At 38.2% G+C, this 27,616-nt stretch overlaps 1 protein-coding gene and 1 pseudogene across 20 annotated transcripts in view; one reads left to right on the top strand and one right to left on the bottom strand.

Moving 5' to 3' along the window:
- SLMAP (sarcolemma associated protein) overlaps positions 1-27,616 on the top strand; it is a 146,833-nt gene that overhangs the window by 10,227 nt on the left and 108,990 nt on the right. The window contains exon 1 of one of the 20 annotated variants that reach the window (XM_024746308.1): positions 13,959-14,397. The exons of the other annotated variants lie outside the window; for them this stretch is intronic. The gene's annotated coding sequence lies outside the window, so the exon portion shown is untranslated. Of the gene's footprint in view, positions 1-13,958; positions 14,398-27,616 lie in introns of those variants that run through there. 20 annotated transcript variants of the gene reach the window in all.
- Positions 1,492-27,407, bottom strand: LOC112400512 (pyruvate dehydrogenase E1 component subunit alpha, somatic form, mitochondrial pseudogene; annotated as a pseudogene).

Raw genomic sequence — 27,616 nt, forward strand, 5'->3', positions numbered from 1 at the left:
TTAAAAATCGTGGTGATGGTTGCTCTGAATTGTACACTTTAGATTGGTGAATTGTATGGTGTGTGAATTATATCTCAAAATGCTCTTATAAAAAAAGAGGACTGGGCTTCCCTGGTGGCACAGTGGTTGAGAGTCCGCCTGCCGATGCAGGGGACATGGGTTCGTGCCCCGGTCCAGGAAGATCCCACATGCCGCGGAGCAGCTGGGCCCGTGAGCCATGGCCGCTGGGCCTGCGCGTCCGGAGCCTGTGCTCTGCAGCGGGAGAGGCCACAGCAGTGAGAGACCCGCGTACCACAAAAAAAAAAGAGGACTGTTAGATGGAGTCATAGGTTAGTGAAAGCAGGTTAGTGTGGAGGAAGTGGAAGAATGTAGAGTTCAGTGTGGATAGTCTAGCAGAGCAGCTTTTGAAGTACTGTGTGGCTTAATTTCTGTCACTAGTTTCTTAGTGTGAATGTCTTACTCTTGGTTAGACTTTTTTTTATTGAATTTAGTAGATGGTGTTTCGAAATTTAACTACATTTGTTGAAACAAAAGTCTAACCAAGAGTAAGATATGAATACTGAAGAGGTAGAGACAAAATTTTGGTATTATTGAGAAGCTCTAGTGCCAAAGTCTTAATGTGGGAGTTGAGAAATGGTTGGAAAGATGCAATTTATAAGTCCCAGTCTGAACGTGGGAATCTTAAGATACTAATTTTTCTCATCAGTGCATCTTTTGCATATGCAGGCCTATAGAGCATGGTAAAATATTGTTAGAATGAATGGTGTTGTCTTGACTAGAAGGAAGTAGTCGTTTAAATTATAGTTGAACTTAAACTGGGACCATTCCTAGTCCTTAACAAGTATCTGAGTGTCTCATGTGTGCAGTGTAGTGCCCAGCAGATAGTACTGAAAAATATAGTTACAATACAAATAAGTCCAACAATAGAAGTATCTACGAATCATAGCTTCCAAGGAGCTAAGGGAGTGATGTATTCCTTCCCTAGGGTTGGGGGCAGCAAATATGGAAGGAATGAAGAGGGCTTCATAGACAAAGTTGTTTTTAAGCTACTGTATGAAGAGTGAGCATTTACTCTCTGTATAAAATAGAGCAGGGCATTCCAGCCCCAGGGAATAGTGTGTGTTTAAGGCAGAAAAGCCTGAAGAGAATGATGTATTCTGGGAAATGCAAACCCAGAAGTTAGCAGAATTGAGGAGGGGAAGATAGAGCTGCTATCAAATCTTTGGGGTCATTGAACACTGCTGGTAGAAGTTTTAGGGTTGGACTACCTGAGTTGGAATCCTGGCTCCATTGCTTGCCAGGTGTGTGACCTTGAGGAGTCTCTGTGCCTTAGTTTTCCTCATCTAAAAATGAGGCTAATAGTGAGATTCACCTCATAGGATTGTTGTAGAGATCATGGGAATTCTTGTAAAGCAGTTAGCAGAATGTTTGGCACAGAATAAGTACAAACAGTCCCTGATTTACAGTAGTTCAATTTAGGATTTTTCGACTTCATGATGGTATGAAAGTGATAATACATTCAGTAGAAACAGTACTTAAGATTTTGATCTTTTCCTGCAAAATGTGGTATGATACTCCCTTGTGGTGCCGGGCAGCGACAGCAAGCCACGGCTCCCAGTCAGCTCTACAATCCCAAGGGTAAACAGCCAGTACACTTACAACCATCTGTGCCCATACAACCATTCTGTTTTTCATTTTTAGTATAATACTGAATAAATTACATGAGATATTCAACACTTTATTATAAAATAGGCTTTGTGTTAGATGGTTTTTCCCAACTGTAGGCTAATATAAGTGTTCTGAGCATGTTTAAGGTAGGCTAGACTAAGCTGTGATGTTCGGTAGGTTAGGTGAATGAAATGCATTTTCAGCTTACTTACAATGGGTTTATTGGGACATAACACCATCATAAGTCTAGGAAGATCTGTGTTCAGTAGCTTGTGGCTATTTTAATTTTTCTTTATATTTTTAGTTGGTGTGTTTGCACGGTAAGACCTGTATGCTTATTTTTTTTAATTGTTAAAAAGGTTTTCTTCTTCGAATATCTGCCTTTCGAGTCTCCTCAACTAAGTTATTTGATACCTTTGAATGTGTTAAAGAAATAGTGTGATACAGTAAAAAAAAATTTGGTCTTTGTCCCAGGTTCCTGGCTCACAACTCCTAAAACTCGTGGAATCTCCTGAGTGATAAGAGTGTCTCTTGTATGCTGATAAGATGACTGGTGACTGGGAGCCCCTGGATAGCTTCAGGATGGTACTGGTCACCAGAAAGACTAAGTGATTAGAGGGTTGGAACTTTGGGGCCCGCTTACCAATCTCTGGGAAGAGGAGGGGTAGCAGGATGAAGATTGAGTTATATAAAAACTCTTGAACAGTGAGATTCAGGGAGCTTTTGGTTTGGTGATCACATCGAGGTGCTGGGAGGGTGGCTCACCAGAGAAAACATGGAAGCTCCTAGCCCTTTTCCTCATACCTTGCCCTTTGCAATTCTTTCATTTGACCATTCCTAAATTGTATCCGTGTTGCAAGTATCGGTGACAACCTGGGACTTTTGACTGGCGGTAGAAGTGGGGGCAGTCTTGTGGGACTGAGCCCTTAATCTTTGGGGTCTGACATTAACTCCGGGTAGATAGTGTCAGAGTTGAATTGAATTTTAGGACACTCGGCTTGTCTCAGAAAATTGGAGTAGTGTTAGAAAAGACAGCCACACATTTGGTATCTGAAGTGTTGTGAGTAAAAGCAGTTCAAATAGTCTTCTGATTAATATCCATTGTCCAGTACTGCCAAGTTTGTATGCTTTCCCTGTTAAAAGGAATAAAAATCATTAGCATACTTGGCTTACCTTACTTGAAGATATGGAGTTAAAGGAGTTGAGTAAGTTATATGATGAGAATCTAGTTAATCAATCAGGAAACATGTAAGAGTGTATATGCTATATTAGGCAACATGGGGCATAATGAAAGTATTAAGATATCACTTCAGTCTTTGAGGAGCTTATAGTTTAATTGGGAAGCCAGACCTAGCCTCATAAACAACTAGGGAAGAATTAAGTTCTAAATGGAATTAAGAGCTCTATGTGATTAAGGTGGAGAAGGCTTGAATTGGACCCTGAAGATTTAGGATAGAAAATAACAGGTGTCGGTTTTCCCTGGTGCCGCAGTGGTTGAGAGTCCGCCTGCCGGTGCAGGGGACACGGGTTCGTGCCCCGGTCGGGGAAGATCCCACATGCTGCGGAGAAGCTAGGCCTGTGAGCCATGGCCGCTGAGCCTGCACGTCCGGAGCCTGTGCTCCGCAGCGGGAGAGGCCACAGCAGTGAGAGGCCCACGTACTTCAAAAAAAAAAAAAGAAAATAACAGGTGTCCTTGGTGTATAAAGGTCTGCATGAAAAGGCGTAAAGCCAGAGGGATAATCTGGAGGCAGCTGTGTGTTAAGGAGCTCTACTGCTGGATTGAGCAGGTAGTTTAGGTTAAATGACAGAGGTGAACTTGTCAGGTTCCATTACAGGAAGGCTGTGGAGGTGGGGCAATAGGGCAGAAATCTTTAGGGAACCAAGTTCCAAGCCCTGGGATTAAGAATCTTGGATTTGTAGTTTAGGGGAAAGCCATGCCTCCCCTTAACCCAGCCAAATTACCCTACTAACTAAAATGGTATGTTTTGTAGTGGGTTATGAAACACCCATCTGCTTTAATAAGCTGACTTTATAATAAAGTGATTGGAAAGTGGTGAGGATTTGATTCATAGTGAGTAGACAAAATTCGAAGTTTCCAAAGTATGATTTCTTATTTTCAAGATGGTTTCTCTCTTGGCATGTTAAAAGATTGCATTTGTGTGCCTCATTTTAAGGTAGACTTTTTTTGTCAGTCACTTTAAGTTCTGGAATAAACTTATTTAAATACCATTTCAGGGGGCTTCCCTGGTGGCGCAGTGGTTAAGAATCCACCTGCCAATGCAGGGGACACAGGTTCGAGCCCTGGTCCGGGAAGATCCCACATGCTGCGGAGCAACTAAGCCCTGTGCCACAACTACTGAGCCTGTGCTCTAGAGCCCACAAGCCACAACTACTGAGCCTGCGTGCCAAAACTACTGAAGCCCATGCACCCTAGAGCCCGCACACTGCAACTACTGAGCCCATGCGCCACAACTACTGAAGCTCATGCACTCTAGGGCCCATGTGCAACAACTACTGAGCCCATGAGCTGCAACTACTGCAATCTGTGCGCCTAGAGCCTGTGCTCTGCAACAAGAGAAAGCACCTCAATGAGAAGCCTGTGCACTGCAACGAAGAGTAGCCCCTGGTCGCTTCAACTAGAGAAAGTCCACTTGCAGCAGTGAAGACCCAGTGCAGCCAAAAAAAGAAAGAAATTTTACTTCCCTGGTGGTCCAGTGGTAAAGAATCTGCCTTCCAACACAGGGAATGTGGGTTCTATCCTTGGTCGGGGAACTAAGATCCCACGTGCCACAGGGCAACTAAGCCTGTGCACCACTACTACTGAGCTTGCATGCCTCAACAAGAGAGCCCGTGTGCCACAAACTACAGAGCCCACACGCTGTGGACCCTATGCTCCACAACTAAAGAAATGCCTGCTAGAGAAGCCCATGCGCCACAACTAGAGAGAAGCCTGCTAGAGAGAAGTCCATGTACCACAACTAGAGAGAAGCCTGCATGCCACAACGAGAGAGAAGCCTGCACGCTGCAACGAAAGATCCCATATGACTCAACAAACATCCTGCTTGCTGCAACTAAGAGCCCTCACAGCCAAAAAAAAAATTTGTCTTTTTTTTTTTTTTTTTAAGTCTCTTGTTAGAGAATATAGACTATCTTTATGCCCTTGGTGTACGGAAGGATACCATAAATAATTCACAAAAAGAACACATTGAAGTAAAATATTGATAAATTCAAATACATTAAAATTAATTTTGTTCGTTAAAATAGAATGAAAAAAATGAAGAAAAACAACTAACAGAAGATAGTTATGTATCTTACCAATATTGTAAAATATTGGTATCCAGAATATAGAAAGAACTTGTCCAAATTAATAAGGAATACAACCCAACAGAAACAATGGTCAAAAGAGACAAATAAGAATTTCACAGAAGAGGAAGAAAGAATGGATAATAAGATCAGCGTAACTAGGGAACTGTAAACGGAAACCTCGAGATACCATTTATACTCATTTTATTTTATTTTTATAAATGTATTTATTTTTGGCTGTGTTCGGTCTTTGTTGCTGTGTGCAGGCTTTCTCTACTTGCGGCGAACAGGGGCTACTCTTTGTTGCAGTGCATGGGCTTCTCATTGTGGTGACTTCTCTTGTTGAGGAGTACGGGCTCCAGGCACATGGGCTTCAGTAGTTATGGCATGTGGGCTCTAGAGCACAGGCTCAGTAGTTGTGGCACACGGGCTTAGTTGCTCCGTGGCAGGTGGGATCTTCCTGGACCAGGGATTGAATGCATGTCCTTTGCATTGGCAGGTGGATTCTTAACCACTGCGCCACCAGGAAGTCCCTATACTCATTTTAAAAGTTGGACAGTATTGGGACTTCCCTGGTGGTCCAGTGGCTAAGACTCTGCACTCCCAATGCAGGAGGTCTGGGTTTGATCCCTGGTCAGGGAACTAGACCCCACGTGCTGCAACTAAAGATCCCGCATGCCGCAACTAAAGATCCTGCATGCCGCAAAGAAGATCCCGTGTGCCGCAGCTGAGACCCAGCACAGCCAAATAAATACATATTTAAAAAAAAATAACATCAAGTGTGGGTGACACTGTAGAGCACTGGGAACTCTCATACTCTGTTGTTGATATGATCAGTTACATTGAGTTTTGAATGTTAAACCAACTTTGTGTTACTGGGATAGAATCCACTTCATTGTACTGTATTATCCTTTTATACATTGCTGGTTGATTGTTTTGTTCAGGCTTTTTGCTTCTTTCTTCATGAAAGATTAGTCTTAAATGCTTGTTAGAGTTCACCAGTGAAGTCATCTGGATCTGTTTGTGTCTTTGTGTGTGTGTGTGTGTGTGTGTGTGTGTGTGTGTGTGGAATGTTTTAAACTATGAGCTTAATTTCTCTGTTAGCTATATGGCTTTTCAGGTCTGTTTCTTCTCGCATTGACTTTGGTAGTTTTTGTCTTTCAAGAAATTTCTCTGTTTCATCTTATTTGTTGGATTTATTGGCATAAAATTATAACATTACCTTATTATCCTTTTAATATCTATAGAATCAGTAGTGATGTTACTTACCTCTCTTGTTCCCAATACTGATAATTTGTATCTTTTCTCTTTTTTTCTTTATCTTTTTGGCTAGAGAGTTATCAACTTTACTGATCTTCTTAAAGAATCAGTTTTTTTTTTTTTTTTAATTTAATTAATTAATTTATTTATTTATGGCTGTGTTGGGTCTTCATTTCTGTGCGAGGGCTTTCTCTAGTTGTGGCAAGCGGGGGCCACTCTTCATCGCGGTGCGTGGGCCTCTTACTATCGCGGGCTCTCTTGTTGCAGAGCACAGGCTCCAGACGCGCAAGCTCAGTAATTATGGCTCACGGGGCTTAGTTGCTCCGCGGCATGTGGGATCCTCCCAGACCAGGGCTCGAACCCGTGTCCCCTGCATTGGCAGGCAGACTCTCAACCACTGCGCCACCAGGGAAGCCCAAGAATCAGTTATTTTAAATAGATTTTTCTTTATTATTTTCTTCTGTTATCTGTTCCATGGATTTCTGTCCTTTATTATATCCATTTTTCTGCCTTCTTCGGGTTTAATTTCCTCTTCTGTTTTTTAGTTTCTTAAATTGGAGGCTTAGATCATTGATTTAATGCTGCTTCTTTCCTAATGAAGCATGTGATGCTATAATATAAGCATTTTGATAAACAATTTGACATTGTTATAATGTTAAACTTGTATATACCTAGTGACCCAGCAGTTCTTTACCTAGATATATACTCTAGAAAAACTTCTTTACAAATCTGTATCAGGAGACATGTTCAAGCATGTTAGTAGTAGCATTTTTCATAATAGCAAAAACTGGAAATAATCCAGATGTCTATTGACAGAAATATGTAGATACTTCTTTTAATTTACACAATAGAATACTGTACAGGAATGAACATGAATGAACAATAGCCGTATGTATCAATGTAGATGAATCTCAGAAATTTTGAATGAAAAAAGCAAGTTGCAAAGGAATACTTAGACTCTGTAGCCAGTTAGTATAAAATTTAAAAATCACAATTCTCATCCATACATCCATTTTACTACTTATATAGTAATAGAGTGGTAAACATATTTCCTTGTGAGGGTGGCAGAGAGTGAATACAAAAATAGCTAAATTTTACGTAGTATATGCTGGAAAGTGTTAAATACTTTACGAATATATACTTATTTAATTCTCATAATTAAATGAGTACCTGCTGTGAAGCAGGCACTATTATTATTCTCATTTATTAGTATAGGAGCTTATAAATGAGAGTGCAGAAAACTTTAACTTCCCCAAATCATAATGCTAATAAGTGGTAAACCTTATAATCAAACTCAGGCAGTCTGGCTCTAGAGTCTGTACTTTTAACCCTTAAGCATACAGCTTGCCTCATGGGAGGGGTAGGGAGGGGGTTCTCAAGATAGGTGTTAGGTACATGAATACTTCTTTTATTATTTTTTAGTTGTTATTCATATGTTTGTGTTTATTTTTGTATGTACGAACTACTTAATTAAAATTTTGAAAGAAAAATAACAAAGATCAAGCTATGTGAAATGGAATATAAGAAACATAAGCCCCCAAACTGTGTCCCAAATGGAAGTGTAGGAAGTCAACACTTTTAATTTTCTCTAACATATTTCCTAGATACTAACAGATCATGAAATATTAAAAAATCACGAGTGTGTTGGCTTAGTGGTGATTCATCAGGCTTATACACTTTTTATTTGTTCACTTCTCTATAGGTGTTCCATACTTTAATAAATTCTTTATAATAAAAATATCAGATAAGATTTTTTAAATTCCACATATTTTTTTATTGCAGCAACATTACATATTTGTCTTTGTTGAGATGATCACAAGGGCATTATAAGATGAGTTATAAAGTAAGGCTGACTTTTTGAGATTCTGCTTCATTGTAAAGTCTATAAAAAGAATGAGGAATCTGTCTTTGTACTGATACGGAGAATTCTCCACGATATGTATCGTCAGGTAACAAAACAACATGATAGATGAGGCACAGAACAATGTATATAGTAATCTACCTTTTATGCAAAGGAGGGAAAATAAGAATCTATATTTGTTATTTGCTTATGCATAAAGAGATCTGGAAGGATACAAGGGAATTAGTAACTGTGGTTACCTGAGAGTGGGTTCGGGGATGAAAACTGAGTTGATCTGAGATAAGGTGGCAGGAAGACTTTTCAGCGTATATACCTTTTTAGTTCTTTTGGAACTGTGCAACTATACCACCTATTCTAAATAAATCAACATCAATTTATTCATTTAAAAAGAAAATATGTTTACTATGGCTCTCTTAGGTAGATTCAGATTTATGTCCTTTTATTTATTTGTTGGCTATAGGATACTTCCATTTCCAGGAGATTTGGTTTTATAATCTCTTGAAATAGTAGAAATTTTGGGAACACTATACCATTAATTAATAAGGGTTTAAGTTCAAAGAGAACTTTTTCAATTAGATTCTCAAAGTCTTTCCAGAATCTCCCCTTTTCCAGTGTTAGTTCTTTGATTATCTTCTGCCTCTTTTGGATGTTGTACATTTATAGGCAGAACTTTCCTTTTAATGAGGAGGCTTTTTAAAATAATACAACCTTATATTTAAACAGTTTTATAATTTATAAACTGCTTTGGTACTGTGACTTTGAGCTTTCTGACATCATTTAACTTAAAAACTAGGAAAAGTTAGGGCTTCCCTGGTGGCGCAGTGGTTGAGAGTCCGTCTGCCGATGCAGGGGACACGGGTTTGTGCCCCGGTCTGGGAAGATACCACATGCCGCGGAGCGGCTGGGCCTGTGAGCCATGGCCGCCTAGCCTGCGCGTCCGGAGCCTGTGCTCCGCGACGGGAGAGGCCACAACAGTGAGAGGCCCGCGTACCGCAAAAAAAAAAAGGAAAAGTTAGTGTTTAGATGGCCAAAGTGTTCCTTTTTTCCTTTTTTTTAATTAAAAAATTTATTTATCTGTTTACTTATTTATTTATTTATTTTTGGCTGCGTTGGGTCTTCATTGTTATGCGCAGGCTTTCTCTAGTTGCAACAAGCGGGGCTACTCTTCATTGTGGTGCACAGGCTTCTTGTTTTGAAGCACGGGCTCTAGGCACGCAGGCTTCAGTAGTTGTGGCGCTCAGGCTCTAGAGCTCAGGCTCAATAGTTGTGGCTCATGGGCATAGTTCCTCTGCAGCATGTGGGATCTTCCCGGACTAGGGCTCAAACCCGTGTCCCCTGCTTTGGCAGGCGGATTCTTAACTACTGTGCCACCAGGGAAGTTCCTGTTATGTTAGTTTCTGTTGTACAGAAAAGTGATTCAGTTGTGCATATATGCATTCTTTTCCATTATGGTTTATCACAGGGTATTGAAATAGCTCCCTTTGCTAAACAGTAGGACCTTGTTGTTTATCCATTCTATATATAATAGTTTGTATCTACTAACCCCAAACTCACAATCCACCAGCTCCCCCTCGGCAACCACAAGGCTGTTCTCTATGTCTGTGAGTCTGTTTCTGTTTGTAGATAGGTTCATTTGTGTCATGTTTTAGATTCTTCATATAAGTGATATCATGTGGTATTGGACATAACCTTTTCTTAATGACCTAATTTACTAATACCATTAGAGGTTATATGTTTTTTATCCCAGTGCTAAGTGACTTTTTAGATTAGCAGTTTTAAAATTACTGAATTATGCATTTTTATGTGTTGGTTCATCTGAGTTGTTATTTGTCAGTTTTCTAGGTCAGCCATTCCTATAGGAACTGTTTAGAAACAATAACTAAACATTTGTAAATATGAACCGATAAGGAAGCATGTGAACTTAACAGTGCATCAGCTTGGACATCTGCTCCCACACTTCTTTCCTTTCTGGTTATCAAGTGAATATGTTGTAAGTAAAATGGTGTTATTGAAATCTTTGATAAATATATTGGCGAAACCTTTTAGAATAATGTTAAGATATTTTACCTAAGATCAGGTAAAATAGATGGTCATCAGATCTCTTCAACTTTTCTTTACAGTATAAGGTATTTTGATTTCTTCAGCTTTTTTTTTAAACAATATAAGTTATTTTTGTATTACATTTAAAAATTTTTCAGTAACTATGTAACTTCATTTGTTGGACAATACATAATGGGTACTTACATAGTTCTTTCAGCAAACTATCAGTCAAATTTTTCAGTCTTCTACTACCAGGTGCTAGAGATGAAAAAAGAAGTGTCTGCCCTCTTAAAATCATAAGTCTATTTGCATAAGACAATAAAAAACCTTTAGTATAATATTTTATAGTGTCATATGCCTGTGTATTATGATATTATAGAGGAAGAACAACTGATTCAGTGTGTTGATTAGTTTATGCTAGTTATACTGAGGTAATAAACAACCCAAAGAGCTCAGTGCCTTATAACAACAAAGATTTATTTCTTGCTCATGTTAAATACTTAGGTAGATGGCAGCTCCATCCACAGTTGTTCTCCTTTCTGGAATTGAGGCTGAAGGAGCAACTCCTGTCTGGGACATACATGTTCTGGTAGTAGGTATTAGAAGGCGAAGAGCTATTCAGAGCCATGGAATTACAGTTAAAGTTTCTGCCCAGAAGTGGTACATGTCACTTCCACTCACATTTCATTGGCCAAAGCAAGTTATATGGCCAAACATGACATAATTGGGCAGGGAAGTGTAATTAATATTCATTTAGGAAAAATCAGTGGAATAATTGAGTACTGTCATCCGTTCTGCTACACTCAGCTTATTTCCCAACTCTGAAAATTATACAGCCTTGGGAGCTGTCAAAGAAGAATGCATTTAAAAAAAAAAGAAGAAGAAGAATGCATTTTAGCAAAAATAAAGTTTTCTAGTCTTTTATGAGTAGTCTAATATCCATAAGGTAAATGGTTTGTATTTCTCTCAGAGAAGAGAAAATTAAGGCCTAAAGAAATTATAATTTGAAGTAGCAATCTCCTTTTTATGAGAGAAGTCTATATCATTGATACAGTACTTAGTATCTTTTGTGAATAACTCTGACATTGAGTTATGGGGTTTAGTCATAAGTGATGTTTTTTTCCCAGACATCTATTCATCAACTTTATCTTGCCAGTTTATCTGCCTTGTCATGGACTGAATCTGTATTGATCATATTTTAAAATAAAACACTGGGATATATTAGTTCATAGGGTCAAACATTAGAGTATTTATTTATTATTGAGATATAGTTGATTTACAGTATTATGTTAGTTTCAGGTGTATGATATATTGATTCAAATTCTTTATAGATTAAACTCTACTCAAAGTTATTATAAAATATTGGCTATATTTCCTGTGCTGTACAATGTCCTCGAAGCTTATTTATTTTATATGTAATATTGATAGTTTGTACCTCTTAATCCTCTACCCCAATTTTGCCCTTCTCCCCTCACCTTTCCCATTGGTAACCATTAGTTCTGTGTATCTGTGAGTCTGTTTCTGTTTGTTATATTAATTGGCTTGTTTTATTTTTTAGATTCCACATGTAAGTGATAACAAATAGTATTTGTCTTTCTTTGACTTATTTCTGTAAGCATAATAACCTCTAGGTCCATTCATGTTGTTGCAAATGGAAAATTTTTCATTCTTTTTTATGACTGAGTGCTGTTCCGGTGTGTGTGTGTGTGTGTGTGTGTGTGTGTGTGTCTTTTGATGGACACTTAGGTTGCTTCCATATTTTGGCTATTATAAATAATGCTGTTGTGAACGTTGGAGTGCAAGTATCTTTTTGATTTAGTGTTTTCATTTTCTTTGGCTATATACCCAGGAGTGGAATTGCTGGATCATATGGTAGTTCTATTTTTAGTTTTTTGAGGAACCTCCATACTGTTTTACATAGTGACCACCAATTTACATTCCCACCAACAGTATACAAGGTTTCCCTTTTCTCCGCATCCTTGCCACATTTATTATTTGTGGTCTTTTTTTGTTTGTTTGTTTTGCGGTCTGTGAGCCTCTCACTGTTGTGGCCTCTCCCGTTGCGGAGCGCAGGCTCAGTGGCCATGGCTCACGGCCCAGCCACTCCGCGGCATGTGGGATCTTCCCCGACCGGGGCACGAACCCGTGTCCCCTGCATTGGCAGGCGGACTCTCAACCACTGCGCTACCAGGGAAGCCCTGTTTGTGGTCTTTTTGAAGATAGCTATTCTGACAGGTATGAAGTGATATCTCATCGTGGTTTTGATTTGTGTTTCTCTGATGATTAGTGATGTTGAGCATCTTGTCATGTGCCTGTTGGCCATTTGTAAAACATCAGAGTATTTAAAATAGAGAGCAACATAATTACATAACATTTGCTTATTGGACATCTTTTTATTAAGCATCTACTATGGCATGTTTGCTAGCTGGCAGGGATAAAGGGGTGAAAAGATATAACCCCTGTTTTTAGGGATTCTGTGTAAGTGGACATGTCTACAAAAAATTACAATTCAGTGAAATAATTGCTTAGAGATACTATTCAAATGGACTGCAGTAGAAGTGTTGAGGATGGAATGACCAATTGAGAAGGCAATGAAGGAGGGAATGGCTTCTCCAGAGGTGATATCTGAAACAAATCTTAAAAGGAGAGCAGGTTTTAGCATGCAAATGAGGGGGAAGTACATTTTAGGCAGCATGAGTGATAGTTTTATTGGTACTGATAGGAATAAAAATAGTTGGCTTGTTTGAGAAACTGATTTTGTGTGATATCATTTAGGTGAGGAATAGAAGATGAGGCAGAAAAGACAGTTCAGGACGAGCCTGTGAGGGATTTTAATGTCATGCTCCTTTTTCCTTTAGGACAAGTGGTGAGGGGTGCCAAAAGATTTTAAGTAATAGAATTACACGGTTAAAACTTTGTTTTTAGAGCAGCAGTCTTAGTGACAGTATGAAAGACATTGGAATTGTGCTCAGAGGCAAGGAGACCCAGTAGAGTAATATAGTAGAAAGATCAGTTAGAGATAAATTCCCGGAGTGCAACCAAATCATCTAGATGGAGTGAGACAGATTTGGGAGTCACTACCCCATATAGTGAAGGCTGTAGGAAATACACGCCCAGGGAGGTTTGTACATCCTAGAAAAGTAGAAGCTAGGAAAGAACCCTGGGGATGATCAACATTTGAACTGCTGTGAGGGAAAAAGAAAAGAGAGTTGGAAGGGACAACCAGAGAAGTAGGAGGACCAGGAAAGATTGGATTCGTGAGGTACAAGGCAGGGAAGAGTTTTTGAGAAAATACTCGTGTCACCTTTTAAGAGCTGAAAGCAGTCCTTGGATTTGTCAAGTAGTAGTCTCATCAGTGACTTGAGGGCTATTCAGTGGAGTGGTGGGTATGGAAGCTCACTGGCAATGGATTAAGGCCCTCCATTAAATTTAGAGTGAATTTTAAACATTTATATTTAAAATTAACGGGACTTCCCTGGTGGCGCAGTGGTTAAGAATCCGCCTGCCAGTGCAGGGGACATGGGTTTGAGCCCTGGACCAGGAAGATCCCACATGCCTCGGAGCAGCTAAGCCTGTGTGCCACAACTACTGAGCCTGCGCGCCAGAGCCCGCGAGCCACAACTACCGAAGCCCACGTGCCTAGAGCCCGTGCTCCGCAACAATAGAAGCCACCACAATGAGAAGCCCGCGCACCGCAACGAAGAGTAGCCCCCGCTCTCCGCAACTAGAGAAAGCCCATGTGTAGCAATGAAGACCCAATGCAGCCAATAATAATAATAAAAAATAAATAAATTTAATGGAAAAACATAATTAAGTTGCTTTGGAGCAAAGGGGTCAAATAAAATATTTTCATTTTCAGAGAGATATCCATTAATGGAAAGATAATAAAGATGTACTGAAATATGTATTTTAAGTACATTTTATGAGTTCTAGGATGGAAAAAGTTATTTTGAGCAGGGGGTAGGGGAAGAAGGAGATTTTGGAGGAATGGCTTTTTAGGAATTTTGGCCCAGTATAAGTATATAGCAGCAGTCTTACTTTAAAAAAATGTACCATTTTATCTAGCATATGTTGTAGTTCTCAACATTAGTACTTTTTTACTTGCACAATGTTTTCTATTGTAAAGCATGCATGTCAAAACCCAAAATCTGCACTGTCACTTCCTTAGTGTAAATCCGGCTTTGCTACTAAGATAATATGCCTGAAACAGAGTGTAAATATCTCAGGATCTTGAAAAACAATTTGAGAATGAAAAAAAAGTTAAGGTATGATTAATTTTCTAGTTTATGACTATTTAAAAGTTCAGTATTTGCAGCATAATTTTTGGAAAACTATCAAGTGAACTCCTGTATCAACAGAAAGGGCCAAAAATTGCTTAAGCTTTTTTACATAGCATCAAGTTTGCTCAGATTAAATACTCTAAAATTAGTTTTAGTAATAGAAATCTCTCATACTTGAACCAATTTATGTTCTTTACTAAACTTTAGAGTTGAAACTGATCTATTTAAAGACATACCTATTTATTAATGGAAAGCGAAACAATATTTCATCTCAAAATTTGCTTGTTCTTTTTTTTTTGGTATTTAAAATTTTTTTTTCTTATTTTTTAATTTTTTGACTGCGTTGGGTCTTAGTTGTGGCACATGGGATCTTCATTGCAGCTTGTGGGATCTTTTGTTGCGGCACATGGGCTTCTCTCTACTTGTGGTGTGTGAGTTTTCTCTTCTCTAGTTGTGGCGTGCCAGTTCCAGAAAACCTGGGCTCTGTAGTTTGCTGCACACGGGCTCTCTAGTTGAGGTGCGTGAGCTCAGTAGTTGTGGCGCTCGGGCTTACTTGCCCTGCGGCATGTGGGATCTTAGTTCCCCTACCAGAGATCAAGCCCGTGTCCCCTGCATTGGAAGGTGGATTCTTTACCACTGGACCACCAGGGAAGTCCCAAAATTTGCTGGATATTTTAGATTCAAATAAAGTTCTTAGTAGAGGTAAATCTAAGACAGTATTCAAATGTGAGAAATATAACAGGATGTTTTAGTGGGCTGTCTTTTTAGTGTGTTCAGAGGGAGTTGTTTGAACTTGAACTACAGCTTTAATTGCATGTCTGTTGCCCACAAGTATGTTTTTTAAAAAGAGAGGTGAGGTGAAATGAACTAACTAATGATATTTGTCATTATTCTAACAATAGAGTACTTTGATTTAAAGAACAAAATTTTGTAATAACTGTGTTGATTAAATATTTAAATGCAACCTTCTTAGTGATATTTTTATTAAAAAACACCATTTGTTTCGTTGGTATTGATTTTACTATTTATGTGACAGGTATAGAAACTTCTTATACATGTAATGTTTTAAAATAAGATGTGTCTTCTTAACAATTGAGGTAATTTGGTTTATAACATTATATGTTTTGCGTGTACAGCATTATATTTTTACTTATGTGTATGCTACATTGTGCTCACCACCAAAAATTCAGTTTCTATCTGTCACCATACAGCATACAGTTGACCTTATCCATTTCGCTCCCCCCTTCCTCTTTGGTAACCACTACTCTGTTCTCTGTATCTACGTTTGTTTTTGTTTGGTTTGTTCATTTGTTTTGTTTTTTATATTCCACATATGAGTGAAATTATAGTATGTGTCTTTTCCCATCTGAAGATGTGTCTTTTTTTGATCCTCCATGTAAATTTATAAGTAAATTAGCTGAATCAGGCATTGTTAGAAATTGTTCTTATCGTTGTTATGGTGTTTATCACTGTCTAGTAGTTTTTTCTTGTCTATTATCCTGAATTGAATTCCTTTAAGCTGGAGGATTTTGTTTTCTTTCTGTGTTCATCGTTCTAAGTTTAGTTAGTATTGAATAGATTTTAACAGTTAGGTTTTATATTTTCTGCTTAGATCTCTTAGATAGTGGCTTTATCTATTGTATTTTACTTAAATCATATCTTTGTCTTTAGGGGATTTTATCTTGTGTATTGTGTGTTCCTATAACTTGACCATGATGAATTCTAAGCGTATATAGTTATTTTTACCATTTAAAAAGTTAACTCTTTAGAATTGTACAGACTCATTTATGTTTTTCATTATGCTGGCAATGTAAAAAATAAAAGAAATTTATGATTATGTTTAAGCGTTTAACAGCACAAGCAAGTTATGTAGACTTCTTATCTGCCTCCAGTCAGTGTGGTATTTCAAGGAAAATTCTTTTCTTCCCTGAAGCTCTAGTTTTAGAGCTCAGTTATCTCTGGCTCTTCATTAAAATTCCGTTTCTAGATGTGAAGAATTCCCTAATCTAGATGGGAATTCCTAAAATATATACACAGATTTCAAAGTGCTGTTGATTCATTTAGCCAATATTATTGAGCTCTTCTTGTGTGCTAAGCATTGTTCTAGTTAAACGAAACAAAGTCCCTGCCCCCATGGAGCTGACATTCTGGAGTGCAGTGTGCCATCATCCGTTTTTCATCATCACCTCAGTCTATTTAGGACAAAAGGGAGTGCTTGATTTACTGACAGGGAATCCAACATCGTTCAGTTCATCTTGTCCTATAAATTTGCTGTGTAAAAACAATATTGTTAATATGTATCCAAAGTATTCTGGTTAAATTTCAGTTTTGCCCAAAATTGCTAGTGCGCTACACTTGGTGAAGTCTGTCCATATCGCCTTCAATTTTATAAATTTAGACTGTATGTGTATTTTCTTAACCTTATTTTTTATGTACTAAGTTAGATTGTTTTTTTTTAAAGTCATCAGGGAATCTCTTTAGATGAGTCATTGAATGATTTTGTTTTGGTTGTTATTTTTGTTTTCTCTCTACTCTGAAACTTACTTTTCCATTTTCCTCAGTGTGAATTTTAATAGAACTTTTCAAACTTTTGTTTGCATGACACATACTTTCCTACTTCTTAATTTTTTTGACTTTTTTGACAGTTTTGACATTTCCATCTTTGTTTCCATTGTTTATAGTTTCCATAAAGACTTTACCTTTATCCTTTAGATTCCACGCCTCATTCTCTCTCTAAATTCATATACTTAGTCATTTTTAAAAAAATAAATAAATAAAATTTTTTTGGCCACATTGGGTCTTCGTTGCTGCACACAGGCTTTCTCTAGTTGTGGTGAGCGGGGGCTACTCTTTGTTGCGGTGCACAGGCTTCTCACTGCGGTGGCTTCTCTTGTTTCTGAGCATGGACTCTAGGTGTGTGGGCTTCAGTACTTGTGGCATGCAGGCTTAGTAGTTGTGGATCGCGGGCTCTGGAGCACAGGCTCAGTAGTTGTGGCGCACAGGCTTAGTTGCTCTGTGGCACGTGGGATCTTCCCAGACCAGTGCTCGAACCCGTGTCCCCTGCATTAGCAGGCGGATTCCTAACCACTGCGCCACCAGGGAAGCCCTACTTACAGTCTTAAATTACCACTTCTAAGCACTTAATTTCAAAATTTATGTCCTTATCATGAATTTCTTAACCATATTTTTTAGTTTATTTTTAGTTTTTTGATACACTTCAGTTGTTTTTAGTATATTCACAGAATTGTGCAGTGATTACCACATTTAATTCCAGAATATTTTCGTTGCCCCCAAAAGAAACTCTGTACCCATTAGCAGTCACTCCCCATTTCCTCTTCTCCCAGCTTCTGGTGACCACTAATCTACTTTTTGTCTCTATAGATTTACCTGTCTGGAAATTTCATATAAATGGAGTCATACAACATGTGACCTCTTGTGCCTGGTTTCTTTCATTCAGCACAAGTTTTCGAGATTCGTCCACGTTGTAGCATGTATTGGTACTTCATACCTTTTTATTGCCAAATAATATTCCTTTGTAGGGATATATATAACATTTCATTTATCCATTTATCAGCTGATGGATATTTGGGTCATGTCTATTTTTTGACTATTAAAATATGCCGGGACTTTCCTGGTGGCGCAGTGGATAAGACTCTGCGCTCCCAATGCAGGGGCCCCAGGTTCGATCCCTGGTCAGGGAACTAGATCCCACATGCATGCCGCAACTAAGAGTTCACGTGCCACAACTAAGAGTTCACAGGCTGCAACTAAGGAGCCCATGTGCCACAACTAAGGAGCTCGCCTGCTGCAACAAAGACCCCAGGCAACCAAATAAATAAATATTAAAAAAAGAAAAAGAAAAATGCCACTGTGAACATATATGTACAAGTTTTTGTGTAGAGCAAGTGCCAAACTGTTTTCCAAAGTGGCTGTACTATTTTATATTCTCACCAGCAATTTATGAAGGTTCAGTGTCTCTACTTCCTGTTCAAACTTGTTATTATCTGTCTCTTTTATTGTAGCCATTCAGTGAGTATGAAGTGTCTCACTGTGTTTTTCATTTGTATTTCCCCAGTTACTAACTAGTAATATTGAGCATCTTTTCATGTACTTATGGGCCATTTGTATACTTTTCTGGAGAAATGTCTGTTCATATCCTTTCCCTGTTTAAAAAAATGGATTACTTATCTTTTTATTATTGAGTTGTATATTCTGGATACAATTCCTTTATCAGATGAATGATTTGCAAATATTTTTCCCCATTGTGTAGATTGTCTTAATGGTGCCTTTAAAAAAGTATTATTGTAAGATACACATAACAGAAAATTTACCATTTTTACCATTTTAAGTGGTATTAAATACATTCACAATGTATTGCAACCATCACCTTCAACCATTTTAAGTACTTTATTTTTCTTCTCAGTCATCCATTTTATACACATCAGTGTATACATGTCAATCCCAATCTCCTAATTCATCACACCCCCACCCCCATCCCCTGCTGCTTTCCCCGCTTGGTGTCCATACATTTGTTCTCTACATCTGTGTCTCAGTTTCTGCTCTGCAAACCGGTTCATCTGTACCATTTTTCTAGGTTCTACATATATGCGTTAATATACGATATTTGTTTTTCTCTTTCTGACTTACTTCACTCTGTATGACAGTCTCTAGATCCATCCATGTCTCAAAAAATGACCCAATTTCGTTCCTTTTTATGGCTGAGTAATATTCTATTGTATATATGTACAACATCTTCTTTATCCTTTCATCTGTCGATGGGCATTTAGGTTGCCTCCATGACCTGGCTATTGTAAATAGTGCTACAATGAACATTGGGGTGCATGTGTCTTTTTGAATTATGGTTTTCTCTGGGTATATGCCCTGTAGTGGGATTGCTGGGTCATATGGTAATTCTATTTTTACTTTAAGGAACCTCCATACCGTTCTCCATAGTGGCTGTATCAATTTACATTCCCACCAACAGTGCAAGAGGGTTCCCTTTTCTCCACACCCTCTCCAGCATTTGTTGTTTGTAGATTTTCTGATGATGCCCATTCTAACTGGTGTGAGGTGATACCTCATTGTAGTTCTGAGTTGCATTTCTCTAATAATTAGTGATGTTGAGCAGCTTTTCATGTGCTTCTTGGCCATCTGTATGTCTTCTTTGGAGAAGTATCAATTAAGGTCTTCTGCCCATTTTTGGATTGGGTCGTTTGTTTTTTTAATATTGAGCTGCATGAGCTGTTTATATATTTTGGAGATTAATCCTTTGTCTGATGATTCATTTGCAAATATTTTCTCCCATTCTGAGGGTTGTCTTTTCGTCTTGTTTATGGTTAATTTAGTAACGTATTGTTTAGCCTCCGTGTGTTTGTGTTTTTTATGTTTTTTTCCCTGTAGTTGATTTCTAACCTCATAGCGTTGTGGTGAGAAAAGATGCTTGATATGATTTCAATTTTCTTAAATTTACTGGGGCTTGATTTGCGACCCAAGATGTGATGTATCGTGGAGAATGTTCCGTGTGCACTTGAGAAGAAAGTGTAATCTGCTGTTTTTGGATGGAATGTCCTATAAATATCAATTCAATCTGTCTGATCTATTGTATTATTTAAAGCTTCTGTTTCCTTATTTATTTTCATTTTGGATGATCTGTCCATTGGTGTAAGTGAGGTGTTAAAGTCCCCCACTATTATTGTGTTACTGTCGATTTCCTCTTTTATAGCTGTTAGCAGTTGCTGTATGTATTGAGGTGCTCCTATGTTGAGTGCATATATATTTATAATTGTTATATATTCTTCTTGGATTGATCCCTTGATCATTATGTAGTGTCCTTCCTTGTCTCTTGTAACATTCTTTATTTTAAAGTCTATTTTATCTGATGTGAGTATTGCTACTCTAGCTTTCTTTTGATTTCCATTTGCATGGAATATCTTTTTCCTTTGCCTCACTTTCAGTCTGTATGTGTCACTGGGTCTGAAGTGAAGTGGATCTCTTGTAGGCAGCATATATATGGGTCTTGTTTTTCTATCCATTCCGCAAGCCTGTGTCTTTTGGTTGGAGCATTTAGTCCATTCACGTTTAAGGTAATTATCGATATGTATGTACCTATTACCATTTTCTTAATTGTTTTGGGTTTGTTTTTGTAGGTTCTTTGCTTCTCTTCTGTTTCCCACTTGGAGAAGTTCCTTTAGCATTTTTTGTAGAGCTGGTTTGGTGGTGCTGAATTCCCTTAGGTTTTGCTTGTCTGTAAAGCTTTTCATTTCTCCATCGAATCTGAATGAGATCCTTGCCAGGTAGAGTAATCTTGGTTGTAGGTTCTTCCCTTTCATCACTTTAAGTATATCATGCCACTCCCTTCTGGCTTGTAGAGTTTCTGCTGAGAAATCAGCTGTTAACCTTATGGGAGTTCCCTTGTATGTTATTTGTCGTTTTTCCCTTGCTGCTTTCAGTAATTTTTCTTTGTCTTTAATTTTTGCCAATTTGATTACCATGTGTCACGGCACGTTTCTCCTTGGTGGGTTTATCCTGTATGGCACTCTCTGCGCTTCCTGGACTTGGGTGGCTGTTTCCTTTCCCATGTTAGGGCAGTTTTTGACTATAATCTCTTCAAATATTTTCTCTGGTCCTTTCTCTCTCTCTTCTCCTTCTGGGACCCCTGTAATGCGAATGTTGTGGTTGTTTAATGTTGTCCCAGAGGTCTCTTAGGCTGTCTTCATTTCTTTTCTTTGTTTTTTGTTTATTGTGTTTCGCAGCAGTGAATTCCACCATTCTGTCTTCCAGGTCACTCATCCATTCTTCTGCCTCAATTATTCTGCTATGATTCCTTCTAGTGTATTTTTCATTTCAGTTAGTGTATTTTTCATCTGTGTTTGTTTGTTCTTTAATTCTTCTAGATCTTTGTTAAACATTTCTTGCATCTTCTCGATCTTTGCCTCCATTCTTTTTCCCAGGTCCTGGATCATCTTCACTATCATTATTCTGAATTCTTTTTTTGGAAGATTGCCTATCTCTCTTTCATTTTGTTGTTTTTCTTGGGTTTTATCTTGTTCCTTCATCTGGTGCATAGCCCTCTGCCTTTTCATCTTGTCTGTCTTTCTGTGAATGTGGTTTTTGTTCCACAGGCTGCAGGATTGTAGTTCTTCTTGCTTCTGCTGTCTCCATTTTCAGTACTTTTCCGTCATCCTGAACAGAAACTCTATACCCATTAAATAACTCTCCTCTTCTCCCTGAGGCTCTAATAACTGCTATTTCTACTTTGTGCCTCTATGAATTTGCCTATTCTAGGTGACTTATGTAAGTGGAATCATATAATATGTGGCCTTATGGTGTATTTTTTTTTTTTTTTTTTTTTGTTGATTTTTTTAAACATCATTTAGAGGCCCAGTGGCCGTGGCTCGCGGGCCTAGCCGCTCCGCGGCATGTGGGATCTTCCCGCACAGGGGCACAAATCCATGTCTCCTGCATCGGCAGGTGGATGCTGAACCACTGTGCCACCAGGGAAGCCCCTTTATGGTGTCTTTTATAGCACAGAAGTTTTAAATTTTGAAGTTCAGTTTATCCTTCATTTTAAAAATAATTCTAACAACCCTAAAATTTTAATTTATATTAGTATTTGTGCTTTTGGTATCATGTCTAAGAAGGCATTTGCCTAATCCCAGGTCATGAAGACGTATTTTAACCATTTTTGAGTGTTCTCTTACTTGGCCCTCCCATTTGTATATTAAACATCAGCCAATATAAACTGTCAGTGGTCTGTCAGTGGTTTTATGAGAAGGGTTTATTAGATGTTGTACTATTTAAAAATTTTTAGATCAGGATAGTGGTTTCAAACTTTAGAATCTCTTGAGATGCTTACTGAAAACAGGTTCCTTAGATCATTTTTGTACATTTGTAGTAAACGTCTAGGAGACTTGGCATCATGTGGTTGAAAAGTGTGGAATTAAGATAGTCCAGCATAATGATGAAGAGCCTGCATCCTGGATTCTGACTAGCTGGGTGTGAATCCTGGCTGTGCCACTTTCTTAGCCATATGATCTTGGGCCAGTCACTTGTTGTCTCTGGGCATTCATTTCATCTCTCAGGGTTGTTGCAAGGATTAAACAAGCTAGTATCTGTGAAGCACTTAGAATAGTTTGGCAATAGTAAGCAGCACATGTGTGTTATATATTGTTATACCCTTTAACTCAGTAATATCATTTTCAGGGACTTAATCTAAGAATATTAACAGATATATGTATAACACTTTCATCAAAGACATTAATTGCAAGAAGTCTTCTATATATATAGTCAGAAGACCTATGGTTAAATATCTTAATGAAATGTATGAAATGTCATGTAGCCATTTAGTCATATTCAAAAAATATTTAATGCCTTGGGAAAATAGTGATTTAAGTGAAAAAGTCAAATTAATATACAACTACTTACAAAGTAGGTCTCTAAACTTCTTTAAACATATGGGGCAGGGCAATGGAGTGTTGGTCTTGTAATGCATATAGATAAATAAGTTAAACTGTTGACAATGATTATCCTTGGAAGCTGGGAGGAATAATTTTAATTTTCTTCTATACTTTACTGTACTTTCTTGACTTCAGTGATAAGTATTTTATGCTCAGAAAAACAAATTAATTTTGAAAAAGACCAGAAGAGGGGAAAAGCCCAGTGTGAAATAGGAAAAATGATAGGAAAATAGGAAAAGCCCAATGTGAAAGAGGATAATAGGATGATAGAAAAATAGGAAAAACCCAGTGTGAAATAGGAGAGCATAATGGGAATAGGAAACCTGCATCCTAATACTAGTACTGTTATTAAATGATTTTCAACCTTGATTGAATTTTATCTCTTCCTTGGGGACATAGTTTCCTTATCTGTAAAATGAGAAATTGGACTAAAATTTAAAAGGCAGTATAGTAGAATGGTTAAGAGCTGCGAGGTCAGAAGTGGGGATTTAGGGACTACAGCTGAGGAGATCATTACATGGATTCATACGCTAGTTCCTATTTGCTTGGTGACTTCTGGCAAGTAATTTGCCAGAAACTCTGCCTCAATTTTCTTGTTTTTAAAGTGGGGTTAATAATAATACCTCACAGGGGAGTGGTGAGAATTAAGTGAATTAAATACATGTAAAGGACTTAATATAGAGCCTGGCACACAGTAAGAATTCAGTAAATGTTAACCATTTTTACTGGTATGTAGATCCTTTCTAATGAGGTTATTTATTGCGAATATTTTGAGTCAAGTGAGTGATTCTTAAATTTGTCATTTGAAAGTTTAATCAGTTTTCTATATAGATATTTTTGAGATTGTGGAGGCTATTGATTTGTGAAATAGAATGTTTTAGAGGCCCTGGCCCCCACTCCCAGCTTGCCTTATTTGTTTTGTGTTCTTGTGCAGGCAGCTTCTTTGAGGTCCTAAGTTATCTCATCCATGAGAGTATTTTATAGACCATTTCAGCAGTAAAAATCTCATATTTGATTTTTTTAGTTTTTTTCTAACTCTTTTTGTTCTGAAGCTGATGTGTGCAGCTTAATCTGTCTGTAATTAAGTTGCATAGGCTGTTAGGTTGTACTTATTTTTCTTCAACCGATGTTTCAATTTTAAACTTGAGAAAATGGCATAAAGCCCAAGGGAATGTTACAGCTCAGTTGACTTGCCCATTCTAGAAAAAGCTAACGTTATATTGTAAACTCAGCTAGAAGTTGGTGGAGCATTACCTCTGGTGTAACTCGATTGATGCATAGATGTTATTTAATTTAATCCCAGAAAAAGAATGTACCCAAATGTTTTAAGAGGTAAATCTGAGTGTGAAAATCACTTTCAGAGTCAGCAACCATATTGAAATTCATTTTTGGAACCCTGAACAAAGACTACAAAAATAGATGACTTTTGTAATATTATATCATTTTCTTTCACTGACTATATGAGATAATTAAGTCTTTGGTGAATAGTGACTCAGCTATTCCATTGCTTGGGAAATTTTTGTCTGTGAACAAGTCACTCTGTGATACCTCAGTTTATAATGGCAGTCACAATGAAGATGAAATTTGTATTTTAATACACTTATTCTCAGATCTTCAGAAGCTCTCTCCTTTTCTGCATGCAGTAACTGCAGTAGGCAACCCACCATGGGGGGCATTATTTCTGTGTTAGAGAATGAATTAGTAGAGTTAACATTGCCAGGAAGCAAAAGGCAGTAGTTTGACTGCCACAGTTAAGGGATACAATTTGTTACTTATAACAGATATAAGGTATTTTCCTCTAATTGTAATACCTTGTTCATTAAACATACCTAGCTATAATCCTTATAACAAGAGAGTGGTATGTCTTTTGGCTTGATGGGTAAAATAAGCTTGAGACAGCTTTGTGACTCACTGACACAAGAGGGAAAAATCTCTGCCTGACTTTGGAATTGGATTTTATTTTAGGATGAGTTGTTTCTGTAAGTATAGATATGAGAGAGTTCCTATCCTACATGTCTAATATCTTATTCTATCTCCCCATAGATTTAACTCAGTGCTTCCAAATTCCCCCAGCCTATACTTTTTGTATCTTCTGCCACTTGGTTCATGTTAATTACAAAGTGTTTGTATTTCTCCCTCCATATTTTTCTTTCTGAATGTAAGAATTTATGAACTTTTCCTTTAAACATTAAAAAAAATTTTATTTATTTATTTTTGGCTGTGTTGGGTCTTCATTGTCGTGCGCAGGCTTTCTCTAGTTGCAGTGAACAGGGGCTACTCTTCATTGCGGTGCGCAGGCTTCTCATTGCAGTAGCTTCTCGTTGTGGATCACGAGCTCTAGGCGTGTGAGCTTCAGTAGTTGTGGCTCACGGGCTCAGTAGTTGTGGCTCGTGGGCTTAGTTGCTCCGTGGCATGTGGGCTCTTCCCGGACCAGGGTTCGAACTTGTGTCCCCTGCGTTGGCAGGCAGATTCTTAACCACTGCGCCACCAGGGAATCCCCCTTTAAACATTTTAAATTGTCTTTTGGGTTTGTCGATTTGTTTCAGTTTTTAAAAATTTCATTTTTTCTTATAGAAGAGACTAGTAACATATTTGCTTCTGTGGAGGGAAATTGGGAAACTGTGGGGCATGGGAAAGAAGATGTACTTTTCACTGTACCACTGGACTTTTGGAACCCATTAAATTTTTCTCCCATCTTTTTAAACTTAATTTTATAGAGTAGCATAAACACGTTTACAAACTGTTTGTTTGTTTGATGGGTTTTATTTCTTTTAAAGTTGAGAACACAAAGTTTCTTAAAGTTGACCATTGAATGTTCTGTTGAAGGCATAATAGTAAGTTTACAGTGCTCCTTTATTTATTCATTCATTCATTCATTCATTCATTCTGCTCCGGGTCATAGTTGCACCACGCGAGATCTTCGCTGTGGCATGCAGGCTCTTAGTTGTGGCATGCGGACTCTTAGTTGTGGCATGTGGACTCTTAGTTGTGGCATGTGGGATCTAGTTCCCTGACCAGGGATCAAACCCAGGCCCCCTGCACTGGGAACATGGAGTCTTATCCACTGAACCACCAGGGAAGTCCTTGCAGTCTTCCTTTAAGTGATTCACTTGATCCATAAACTTCAAAAGATGAATCACTGTAATAGAAGTGATGGCCTAGTTCTTGTAAAGGTGGTTTGGGATCAACTGTAGCAAACTAGACTGTGCTCTCAATTTCTTTCTTCACTTCAACATCAGTTTCCTTTCATTCTTCAACACTGGCAGTATTGCTGTGTGCTGTTCTATCTCAGAGAAGCATAATAGGGTCATTCTTCTTACTTCTTGTATTTCTTCTTGTGTATAGTAACCGGCTCCAAGATCATGCATACTGTGTCCTTCATAATGTTGAGTCTGCAGCTCTATCAGTATGATCCCCTATACAGATCTATAATAGGCAGATGCAATCTTTGTTGCCTCCTGGACACATAGAGCATCCATTCCATCTGACCTAAGCCCAGGAAGAAAATTGTCTTTCTTGTAGTAATCAGTGATGACTGCTGCTCTCTAAACAGATGTTCCCATTACACAGTGGTTTTTCTCACAGATGAAAATAAACGGTCATTTCCACAAAGTTGCCATGTTGTATGCTTCAAATATAAAGTCAAACAGACCTCATTTTTTCCATTATACAATTGGCCCTCCCTATCCATGGGCTCTGCATCCACCGATTCAACCAACTGCAGATTGAAAATGTTTGGGAAAAAATTCCAGAAAGTTCCAAAAAGCAAAAATTGAATTTTCCATGCACAGGCAACTATTTACATAGCATTTATGTTGTATGAGGTATTATGAGTAATCTAGAGATGATTTAAAGTATATGGGAGGATGTGCATAGGGTTATATGCAAATACAATGCTATTTTATATAAGGGACTTGAGCATCTGAGGATTTTGGTATCCATGGAACCAATCCCCCTTGGTATCCTGGAACCAATCCCCCTTGGATACTGAGTGGTAACTGTACTTACAGGCCAGACCAGTGCTCAGGGGAAACTGAGCTCTGACAATGCCCTGATCCCCGTAGAAGGCCTTAGTGTACATGTGTATTAATCCTACTTTTCCTTTAGCACAACCTTCTCTTTGTCTTGTAAACTCTACAAATTTCTGGGACAGAAAGTCCACAAGTAAAACTAAAGCCATGAGCCCAGTAAGCTGTGATGAGGTGATCTATGATTTTTATCCCGACCTCAAGTCCCCCACAAACTTCTTGACATTACATAAGTAACAAAAACCACAAATAACTTTCTGTTTGATTCCATTGGCAAACAGTCTGTATCATCCTGTAGAGTCTGAGTCTCTCTTCACTACCGAGCACTGTTGTGATACGAGGGCCCTCTTACTACCCATGAAGGTCACATTTCTTCATTTCAAGTGTACCATCATTTGCACAGTTACGGGATGCCACCAGTGTTCTCCTAGCCATGACCCGCAGGAAATGGTGAGAATCTTCCTCTTAGAGGATCTTCCTCCTGAGTGCAGGTCGTGGTGGTCGCAGCAGTGATGACATGCTCTATGCTGGGCCATAGGCACACAGATATTTTTAAAGAGTGCAGAATATTCATGGATGGGCTGCAGTTTTCTTAACTGTTCTTCCATTGTTGAATATTTACATAGGTTCCATCTTTTAAAACTATTATAAATTTTGCTTTGCTGAATATCTTTATACCTAGATCTTTATTTATGTTTTTTATTACTTCTGTAGGCTAAG

This window comes from Neophocaena asiaeorientalis, unplaced genomic scaffold (assembly GCF_003031525.2).
Source record: "Neophocaena asiaeorientalis asiaeorientalis breed wild unplaced genomic scaffold, Neophocaena_asiaeorientalis_V1.1 scaffold251, whole genome shotgun sequence".
In the NCBI taxonomy this organism is placed as follows: Eukaryota; Metazoa; Chordata; class Mammalia; order Artiodactyla; family Phocoenidae; genus Neophocaena; species Neophocaena asiaeorientalis.